Here is an 11,173-nt window from a genome sequence, read left to right as displayed (position 1 = left end):
ATGGAAAGCCATCAACTCAATAGGCCTGTTGATATGGAAAGGAGACAGCACCTTCGGGAGGAATGCAGGATTAGGTCAAAGTGTAACCCTGGAACCATCTCCTGCAAAACGGACACACACAGGGTGAACAGACAGGGCATGTAACTCGCTGACGTGATTGCCAGCAAAAACGCCGTCTTCAGTGATGCAAACCTTAAGTCATATGACTGCAAGGGCTCAAATGGGGCCTTAGAAAGCGCGTCCAGCACTACATCAAGGCGCCATGCGGGCAAAGAAGGAGCGTGGGTAGGCCTCTGCCTACGTGCACCTTTCAGAAACTGCGCTGCTAAAAAATGAGGGCCCGGAGGCTCGCCATCAATCCTGACATGACATGAGGAGAGGGCGGCTAAATAAACCTTGAGCAGCCAGTAGGGCACAGATCTGGTCCATCTTGGTGCAGCATCTCGCCCCCTGTCTTTCAGGACGTGACTAGGACCCCGCGGGTCCGGTCCCTGACAGAGGGGGCAGATCACGTCACCACTCCAAGCCGGTAGCATGCGGTGGCCACACGTGGCACAGCAGCGGGGACGGGAGGAGGAGGAACGGGGTCTCTCCATACCGTCAATACCACGCTCGATATTGTTATTTTATATATATTATTTTGTAAGTAAAAATATGATTGCTTAATATGTTTTTGCATTATTATTACTATTATTATATAGTATTTGTTATTTAAATATATGAATTTGTAATTAAAAATATGATAAAATTATGTCAAATTAAATCAAAATTATAAACCACATTAATGTACATAGTAATACAACATGATACATATGATACAAAAAAACATGTCTTAGTATTTTAGGGGTTGGAGGCTAATTTGAAAATGTTAAAATGGGGTAAGGTTTTGAAGCCCTGGCCTACAAAGTCATTTTAAACCCCACCGCACAGCATTGTCAAAGCCCTGCTACCCGCTATCAATGCAGTTGTTAGCTCTGTATTAGACAAGTGTCTAAAAGTTGCATGAATAGATTAATAATACCCCTGTACTACTGGTAAACCTTTTAGTTTACATCATAACAAGTGTTGGAATATGTTGAGGGTGAGCCTATTTGTTTCTGTGTCTGTGAAATAAGCCATTTTACAAAACACAGAGTTTGTAGTGATTTTTCAGAATTTCAGGGTTTAGTAGAATGCAGTTTTGGTTCATATAAATATGTCGTTGTGCTTATTTCAGTCTGCTGTGTGTGTTTCCTGAAGACTGATTGCATTTTCACTATGTAGTTTGCAGATTACTCCTAGAAGTTATATAAATAATTTTACAAAACTTAAAATTTGCAGTAAAATACCATTTGTGCTTATTATATCCTTGCAATGTGGTCCCTATTTCTGTGTTTTGTATATGTGTCATGCTTGCAGTTGTCACCATGTATTTGTAGGTTTGAAAAATAAGGTATTTCCAAAGGAATAGAAACTTAAGTGTTTCTCACTTTATTTACAATAGATACCTGATGTACTTTGTCACCAGAACCTGGTATAACTTTGAAAAAGAAGCCAAGAGTGAAAGACTGAATAGAATATATATGGAATATGCTGGAAATGACATTACTCTGTACAGGTCAGAGTTTCTTTCTGTCCAATGTTGGTGTTGTGAACAAGAAATTAATGATTACAAGTATCTATAAAACATTTCATGGAGTATCTTTTTCTACTTCTGACTATGTTCCATGTTGTAAAATGCTTGTTTGTCACAATAAAAGTCACCATTGTGTGTGTGTGTGTGTGTATTTTATTAATTCTATACATTTAAGCACAAACAATTCATATATACATATATTATTTATTACATATGAGTATTCACAAATAGTGCTTCACTGTGTCTCTCTAAGAAATGTGGTGTGCATGTCTTTAGTGTCTATTGATAAATAAAACCTAACAAGATATATATATATGTTTGTGTGTGTGTGTGTGTGTGTGTATTGGAATGAAATGCAGTATATTCTTAAATATGATACATGTCAAGGCTATGTTTGAGCATTCACTAATGTAACAAATATAATAAGTACAGTGCTGGTCAAAATGTACAGATATAATTCTATACATTTCACTGTTGTTCTCTATTGTCTATTGATAAATATAAACTAAAGAGATATAGGTATGTGTGTTTATCTGTGTTTGCTTAAATATATATGTAATGACATGCAATATATGTAAGTCTATACATTTCTTAATTGATTTTTTCTTACCTTTTTATTTTGCAAACACAGTATCATCCTAAGCCTAATCATAAAACATATAAACTAAAAACACATGTGGGTTCAAATCCCACTCTGAGTAAATATTCGTATTTCTTTTTAATTTACTAAAACAGTATCATAAAACATTGTAACCTTAAATATATATAAAACGTTTATTTTTCTTATTTTTTAATTTACTAAAACAGTATAATCAAACATAATCTAAAATAAAATATATATGTGTATTTACAACTTTTATTTTTCTTAAATGTATACAATATAATCTTGTATATATATAAAACTTTTATTTTTCTTATTTTTTAATTTACTAAAACAAATAATAAAACATTTTAACCTAAAATAAAATATAAAACTTTTATTATCTTATTCTCTTTATAACCTTAAATATATATATATATTTAAAACTTTTCTTATTTTTTAATTTACTAAAACAGTATCATAAAACAATATAATCATATATATATATATATATATATATATATATATATATATATATATATATGTATTTAAAACTTCTATTTTCTTATTCTCTATTTAACCTTAAATATATATATATATATATATATATATATATTTAAAATGTTTCTTATTTTTTAATTTACCAAAACAGTTTCATAAAACAATATAACCTATATATATATATATATATATATATATATATATATATATATATATATATATATATATATATATAACTTTTCTTATTCTTTTTATTTACTTAAACAGTATCATAAAACATTATAACCTAAAATATATAAAACTTTTATTTTCTTATTTCTTAATTTTCCAACACAGTATCATGAAAACAATATAACCTTAAAAACACAGTTTACGCTATTAAACGTTACATCTCCACACCAGCAGGGTGAGGTGCACTTGGACACTCACCATGATGGATGTCACCCTAACAAAATGGCTACCATCTTACCAGATGACCTATGACCTTACAAATGGCCGATATCAGCCAAGATGGCTGACATCCAAAATAGCCGATATCATCCAAGATGGCTGACAAGGGAGGGTCAAATGGTAACCCAAGGGGGGTGCTGGGAAGGAGAGAGGAGTTCCCGTTCAACGGTTCATAGGGAGGGCGGGACTTCCAGCTGTCAAAATAAGTGATGCCGCCATCTATACTACTTCTGTGGCTGTCTGTGGCTGGACCGGAGGGTTGGACCTGGGTTTCTCTTCATTACGAATACATCTTTCGCTGCCCAGGTGCCCACATGCCTGACCTGCTTTTCAGCTGGATCACAGCTCCGCCCCAGCAGGGTAGAGCATCCAAAAATGGTACAAACTCATCCACGTATTGCAGTGTTTCCGGGAGAGCTGGCATACTGAGCGAGAAAGTCAACACTGACAGTGTGGCGAGAGACATAATGTATGTGCTCTGTAATGTCATTGCTGTCAGGTGAGAGATTTCTATGATGTCATCGCTGATATAGCAGTGAAGTGAGAGGAAGAGGAAGGGATAGCACATGTGTGGGCTCACTGGCTGCCTCAGCTAGAATGGGTGAATGAGAGAGTGCAGGAACGGAACGCAGGAAATATACAATTGTATGTGACAGGCCGCTGTCTGTCACGGCACGGCTGCTGCTGACGTCTGCTGATGAGGTGCTCATGTGCCACAGCTGTGTTGTCACTCCCTCGCTAACAGGCTGTGGACTCACGGTTGCGGGCAATGAGCACCGAGGCGATTGTGACGTCAGTGGCAGCTGTGCCTTCTCTATTTAATCCCTCTCCTTCCCAGATGGAGGCAGCTAACCCGCTGAGAAGGAGGACTGACACTCCCAACCCTGACTGCCCGGAGCACCCTGTTTTGTGTGGATGTTTCGTTTTGGTTGTTTTTACCCCTTGTATTTTGTCCCGTTTACCCTGTGAACCACAATAAAGCCCGGACACCAACGGAACCAGAGATTCTCTCCATCCCTGTGTCTGGCTTTTACATTGTATTATGCATATTCTGAATCGATTTGTAATGTATATTCATGATTTATTGATTGAAAGAGTTCTGTTTCTTCTGGCTAAACTTGTTTGCACATTGAATATTGAATTGTAGTGTCTGTGTGTGTGTGTGTGTGTGTGTGTGTGTGTGTGTGTGTCACTAGAAGTCCAGCACACTATCCATTGTGGCACAGAACCACAAAACTGTACGACGAAGATACTCTTCTGCATGCCTGCAGATGACCGGGCGTCTCAGCGTGATTTGACAAGTAGCATTTACAGTTGTGTTTTTTAAATCCCTGTCTCGCTGATTTTGAGACGGATGGAAATGATGGGTTCTTCTATTTGGTAAAATGGCTTTGCTCACTCGAGAGGCAGCCAGGTTAAGCGGGCAATAATGCACAAGTAGCTCTGTCTTGCGAATCTTGGAACTGTCCATTGGACGTACACGGCGTCAGTCGTCAAGAAATGTCAAACAAGGAATGCCCACAACGATGGTGGGATAGAAAGCCACGGGTGCAAAACACAATGGCTTAGTAGTCCATGGCCTTAAGTACAAGGCCACCTGATCCAGCTGTTCCCGGAGATGCAACTGACACGGAGGGGGACTGGTACAGTGACAGTGGCTAGGAAAAGAAGCAGCGTATGAGGTCTTGATAGTCAAGCAAGGATTTGGGACAAAGTTGGCATTCCAGAAAAGTAAGAAGTGAAGGCATCAGCGAGGCACTTGACTGCAAGATACCTCTGGCTGTCACAAGGAAGCCCAGCAAGCTCTAAGTTTAATGAAGTGAGCACTGACTCTGGTGGGACTCAAACCCACAACCTTTGAATGACCACTGCCCTTTTCACTAGAAGTCCAACGCGCTATCCATTGCGCCACAGAGCCACACAAGACATTTGTCACCATACTGTTCTGCACGCCTACTGATGACGGGGCATCTCAGCGTGCTTGTACAAGTAGCATTTTCAGATGTGTTTTTTAATCCCTGTCTCGCTGATATTGACACAAAAGGAAATGATGGGTTCTTCTTTTAGATAATGCGGCTCATGTTGACTTGACTGTGAGGGGAAGTATTTGTCAAGCACACTGTCTGTGTCTGTCTGGCTGTCTGTGTGTGTCTGTGCTTGTGTGTGTGTGTCTCTGTGTGTGATGTGGGACAGTGCCCTGTCTGAGTGCCAAATATATTATATTCCCACCATTGTTGCAGCAAGATTGTGTAACCCATATATGAATTTAAGCTTTGTGTATGGCTCCGGAGAGGACAGGTACAGTAGTTCTGTGCAGGTGATTTTTAGAAAAACATTTTCATCCAAGGACATAGAAAGAACATAATGTAAGACACAGGAGACGTGTGTGTTAAAGTTTGAGGTACCTCATTACCATCATCTAGTTGCCCAGAAACCAAAAGGAGTCCTCTTGTATATGATAGCAAGTTCTTTAGAAAAACTTTAGATGTGTCTTGCCCAGTGACCATCTCCGGAGCGCTTCGTTGTAGCTCAATAAACTTTTTTGGTATTATTTCAGTTAAATCAGGTCCTGATTATTCCTTGTCCGCCTGTTTATTGAGGGAGTAAAATTTGTCCCTATTAGTGCGTCTGTGTCTGTGTCTCTGTGTGTGTGTGTCTGTGGAGGGTTGACATTTTTGATATCCATAACATCAGAGCAGATGAGCTGAACATGTTTCTCATTATGCACACTGGGCACACTATATTGAATAGCGATAACACTACACACATATGAACACCAAATTATTGCTGAATCTTTAGTTATGTTAACTCTGAAAATGATAAAATGATCATCTGAAACACACAACAATAAAGCAACGAACATCATTCCACAAAGCAAAGCGAGCACATACAAGGATACTGTAAATTGTAACTGTACGCATACACTAATGTACAAGCACAATGACCATGAACTCAGACCCAATTCTTGGTGGGGGGGGTTTAAGACTAGAAAAGTCACTGGTGCCATCACTGGTATACATTGATTACAGATCGGGCCCTGTGTTCAGTGTGGCCACTGCTACCTACCTACATACCAGAGGAGGCTGGTGCATAGAGGTGCGAGAGAGCAGTTCTGGATCAAACACACCTGCTGCTGCGCTCTGCTCTCCAATGCGCACTGCAGGTCAGTCTCAGGACCAGACAGTGCGCAGTAAGTTGACCATTGAAATACTCTTGCTGTGCTGGATTTTATTTCTGCTATGACAAAGACAATTTGATGAATGGTGATAGCTAGTTTAGGGTTACCATACATCAGAGGAGGCTGGTCCACAGAGGCAGAGGAGGTTGCTCCTCCTCTATCTTTGAGTGTTTAGCTGTTACTGTTTCTTCAGTTATATTTGTACTATATTACCTTGTTATAGTGTTAAAATGTATTTTCATTTAATAGTGTGGTTTTTCAAAGTAAATACTTTTTATATACATTAATCATATTAACTAAAACAAATATGATTTTCTTTTTAGTAAAAATAATACTAATCGTTAATGTTATTTATTGTTTGTTATTGATTGTTAAAAAAATATGTTTTAGCTCACAAGTTTTTGTGTTCTTTTCTTGGTAAATCATTTTAGCACCTTTTTGCCATGTATTGAACAAATAAGTGCTGTTTTTTATTTGACCTATTTGTATATATTTGCACAGTATATAATGTTACATAAGGGTCCAGGGATTGAATGTTACACTCATAACTTATTGTTCAGACATTAATACATAGATTTTGTTTTGCATGTAAATACTTGTTTGACGTCATAACACTTTGTTGTAAAAGGTACTTCTTAACATACAGTGTTAAAGATGCATTCTAGTGATGTTGGGGGGAGTTGTGTACCCATTCTCTCCAGTCAGGCATTTTCTTTATTTTTGCATATTAAGGGGACCCTATTTTGTTCACTAATACCATTCCCTCTTGCACTGAACACATGCTCAAGGAATGTGTCCATATTGAAGCACTTTTGGGGGTGAGGCGGGTGGAAAAGTTGTCTGTATTGTCTTGTGTTCATGGCAAGAAGGCATCACCGTTGTCTATTGTGTTCATTTTAAAATACATTTGTCACTAGCAAATGGTAGCAAATATGGTGGTACATTAATGCTGGATTGTTATGAATAGCCCAGCTTATCCTTGTAATTTGCTTCAATCTTGACTTACAAACTGAGTTTTTAAAACCAATTTTAAAAGCATGCCCCCAGACCCCCCTAGCAGACCTCTCTGTAATAATCATGGCCTCCTTATGGCCCCCGCCCCATTTTCAAAATCCTAGAATCAGTGAAATGATTTTTGTCCTGTTTTTCATGTTGTACAGAATTGATTTCTTATTATCATGGTTGTACAGTAAACTGTCCAATTTATTAATTCGGGACCGTTTAGCCTGGAGCTTAGGCTCACTCATATCTTCCTCTTGAAAGTGGCGACTGCAGACGATAGTATGAGGGGTTATGCTGAACTGCTCACACCAAATATTTTGTATCCACTTTTTGAGAGTATCTTCCATGGTAGGGAAAGTATGAAAAGAAAGCTCAACACGCAGTTGAACTAGAGGAAGCCTCACGCAGCGGGACATCTGATACCCCACTCCCCCGCTGTTATTGTGAAAATGGTGCGGTCGAAACACTTGGCCAGTCAGATGTGCGGAACACACTGATGTGCATTTTGTAGCTCAGCAAAGCGGAAACTGACTAGCGAGTCAAAATGCCTCACCAAAGGCAAAAATCAGTGGACAGAGAGGAAAAGGAATCGAAAGAAGCAGAGAGGCAATGGCCACATTTCTTGCAAAGCATGAACACCAGGTATGATAGGCGAAGCTGAACATGGCAAAAGTGAGGAGCTGGTAGACTCGCAAATAAAACGTCAGCTAGAAAGCTTAACCTTTAAGTAACGTTAGCACATTTACTTCACTAGATAAGAAAAAAAAACACTGCTTCACTGGCCATGAGAAGGGCTGTGTACCAACCCGGTATTAAACGGGCCCCGGTGCTAAATGATTAAAGACTGTAGTATTGATGAGCTCCGACGTTACGGTTCTTTTGAACGTGTCGGTGTCATTGGAAATCACGCAGCTGCAGCCGCTGCTCTGCTCTGTCGGACTGACACACACACACACACACACACACACACACACACACTATGGCAGGGATGGCGAACCCGTAATGCAACGTCTGAATTTCAGTGTGAATACATACACAATAAAATAGCACCCTTCCCAGTAGCTAGAAATACCACGCATTAGGCTGCTATGGGTTAGATCATGGGTTGTCAAACCGGTCCTGGAGTACCCCCTGCCCTGCTGGTTTTTGTTCCAATTTAGGTTTTAATTACTTAATTGAATGGTATATTGCATTGTTAGATCAATTAAGGATTCAATTAAGCAATTTAAGACCTCAGTTGCAGTGAACATTTTGTCAGGGTTCACATCGCAAAATGTGAGACAAATTCACCTCCATTTGCGATGTATTTTCTTCATCGATTCGCTGATTCTGCGATGCATTAAAATACGTTTTTCCGTCCCAAATCAAGCATCGAAAATGCGTATAAGCAATGCTGAGGTACCTCCCCTTTAAGATACGCGTATTTTTTTTATTTTATTGTGACGCTCCGTGCCCTGTTACCCGAATCCCGAATCATTGGCCAGCGGGTCTGTCACTCATACAGGGCAGGGCTGTAGCTTTCCAATTACACCAGACACGCCCATATCCGAGTACTTGGCTGCGCTGCGGGTTTGTGTGAGAACAAATAATCACCACTATTGATAATTGGTAGACCAATTTAAGTTGCTAATCAAGCAACTCGTGTTGCTAAGCAAAATTATATTTGATTAGCATAACTACTATGCAAATTTGAGACAACAAAATGTACGCTGCAGTTGGAACAAAAACCAGCAGGGCAGGGGGTACTCCAGGACCGGTTTGAAAACCACTGGGTTAGACGATTGCACTGACTCCTTTTTTCACACGCAAAATTACATCGAGAGCAACAGACATGGACGGTCACTACTACTGAGTTCAGGCAATAATTATTATGCATGCTATTTAAAGTCGTTCACATTGTCTGGCAAACCCAGCGGATTGTACATCACGCATCACACTCCCCTCACACAGACGCACACAAAGAAAGATATAGAGAGACACAGAGAGAGACAGATAGAGAGAGAGAGAGCGCTACAGTAATTAACGGAGCACAAGAGGTGGCCGCCGAGGCCACACAAAACACGACAAAGTCAGCACAGTTTCCAAATCGACCCTATTATTTAAAATATATTCAAACTCGGCATTTACGTTTTCAAAGGAGCACAATCTGCCGGTTGTCGTGGTTGGATCGATCCATAATAATGCTAACAATGTTCCAATTTACCAACTTACATAGCTAGCTAGCGTTAACTAATTTTACTCAGATCAGTGTAATGTGTGATGCGCTGCATCACTACACTGCATGCTAACGCCCGCAGTTTCACGCAGCAATGACGCAGTGACACAAATGGAACTGGCTGGCACTTATTCTGCTCGGTGATATTCTTGGTTGTTCCATGGTGGTGCTAAAGTGGAGCTGTAGCCTAACCAAGCCATACCCCGCCGCCACCCCTGACGCTGTGCAAGATTTCTATGAGGGCAATTATTGCTGTGAGTGACCTAGACAGATGTCATCATGGGCAGACTCTCTCTATATATATATTTTTTCACAATAATTCATATTGTCTTGTGCATCATAATAATTGTAACCAGGTGGCTGATGTGTACACTCTACCCTTGGCTAAATTACTGACCATGCCACTCGTTTCGCCCAAATAGTTTTAGATATAATGCGCACAACTCAGGTTTCCCCCTACAAGATCTTTTTAATCAAATAAAAGTAAGCAGAGACCGGAATAAATTGTACAAAATGTTTAACAGTTTATTACAAGCAAAAATCCAAGAATAAAAGCAGGATATGCAATAAACGATTCAATAATTATTCATCTTAAATGCCACAGGCGAACTGGGGTTAGTGAAGTAAAATAAACAAATAAACCACACTACAAACCAAACTCTAAATGTGAAAACAAATCGTGATCATTGTAACAACTCAACTCCAAAAAAGAAACCATTCAAATAAGAAACCCCAACTACCCGTTCACCAAGTGGCAATTAGACAGATGACTTTTAAAACTATTGTACGTTACAAATCATAATATAACAATAGTTTAAAGATGGATAAAAACAAAGAAAAAAATACATAAAATCCATTGTCAGCATGATTAAACAAAAGTTACCTAAAATGCAGTTTAAATCCAGTTACCTCGGGGAGGACAGGTATGCAGAGCAGCTTCCTTCATCCAAATCCTGTCACAGAAAGTTAGATGAGTTGGGAGCTGTGAACACAGGTGGGACTTGATAGGGGTGGGACACTTTCCTGGTTTTCTTCTATTTTTACCCCTGTCAGAGATCCCAGTTTAATACTAATGTCTAATCAGATTAATCTGTGTCCCAGTCTCCCTCTTTCATATGATATGCAAGTATTACTGATGTAACAAATATCATTTTATTTTCTAGAAAGGGGTGAGGTGACACATTAGCTGACTAAAGTAGGTAGAAACTTTTTTTTTTTAATCTATGTACTATTTGTCAATAGTGAAGTCATGCTGGATTCCAAGACGTGTCTCAGGCTGCCCTCTGACAGAGAAGGAGCTTATTAAGGGCATGTGTTGTGTGCAGGGTATTGTTATTGTTGTATTGCTATGACCAGCAGTACATATTGTGATATTGTGGAGCAGTGTAGCACAGTCACTCAGAGATGGCTCACACTCTGGGCCCTCATTCACCACAGCCCAACACTATAATGGGGATCCCAGACTGACGGGTAGTGGCAAAATAAATCAGTTTTCTGTTGGTCTCAGTGTAGGATGTTGTTAATATACACTGCACTGCTGGGTTTACAGGTCACAGTGAGTGTCTCTCCTGGCTGAACAGATTTCACTGATGGAGTCTGAGTCACAGTATACTGTCCGGTGGATTCTGGAAA

General features: G+C 39.5%; 1 non-coding gene across 1 annotated transcript; it reads right to left on the bottom strand.

Annotated features, from left to right (window-relative positions):
* Window positions 1-4,973: 4,973 nt before the first annotated feature.
* trnar-ucu (transfer RNA arginine (anticodon UCU)) lies at window positions 4,974-5,064 on the bottom strand. Its single transcript is given in 2 exon segments — window positions 4,974-5,009; window positions 5,028-5,064. It is a non-coding gene; the product is annotated as a tRNA-Arg (tRNA).
* Between the last annotated feature and the right edge of the window lie 6,109 nt (window positions 5,065-11,173).

This window comes from Amia ocellicauda, unplaced genomic scaffold (genome assembly GCF_036373705.1).
Source record: "Amia ocellicauda isolate fAmiCal2 unplaced genomic scaffold, fAmiCal2.hap1 HAP1_SCAFFOLD_156, whole genome shotgun sequence".
Lineage (NCBI taxonomy): Eukaryota > Metazoa > Chordata > Actinopteri > Amiiformes > Amiidae > Amia > Amia ocellicauda.
Note: the sequence above shows the minus strand (reverse complement) of the source record. Positions and strands in the feature narration are given on the sequence as shown.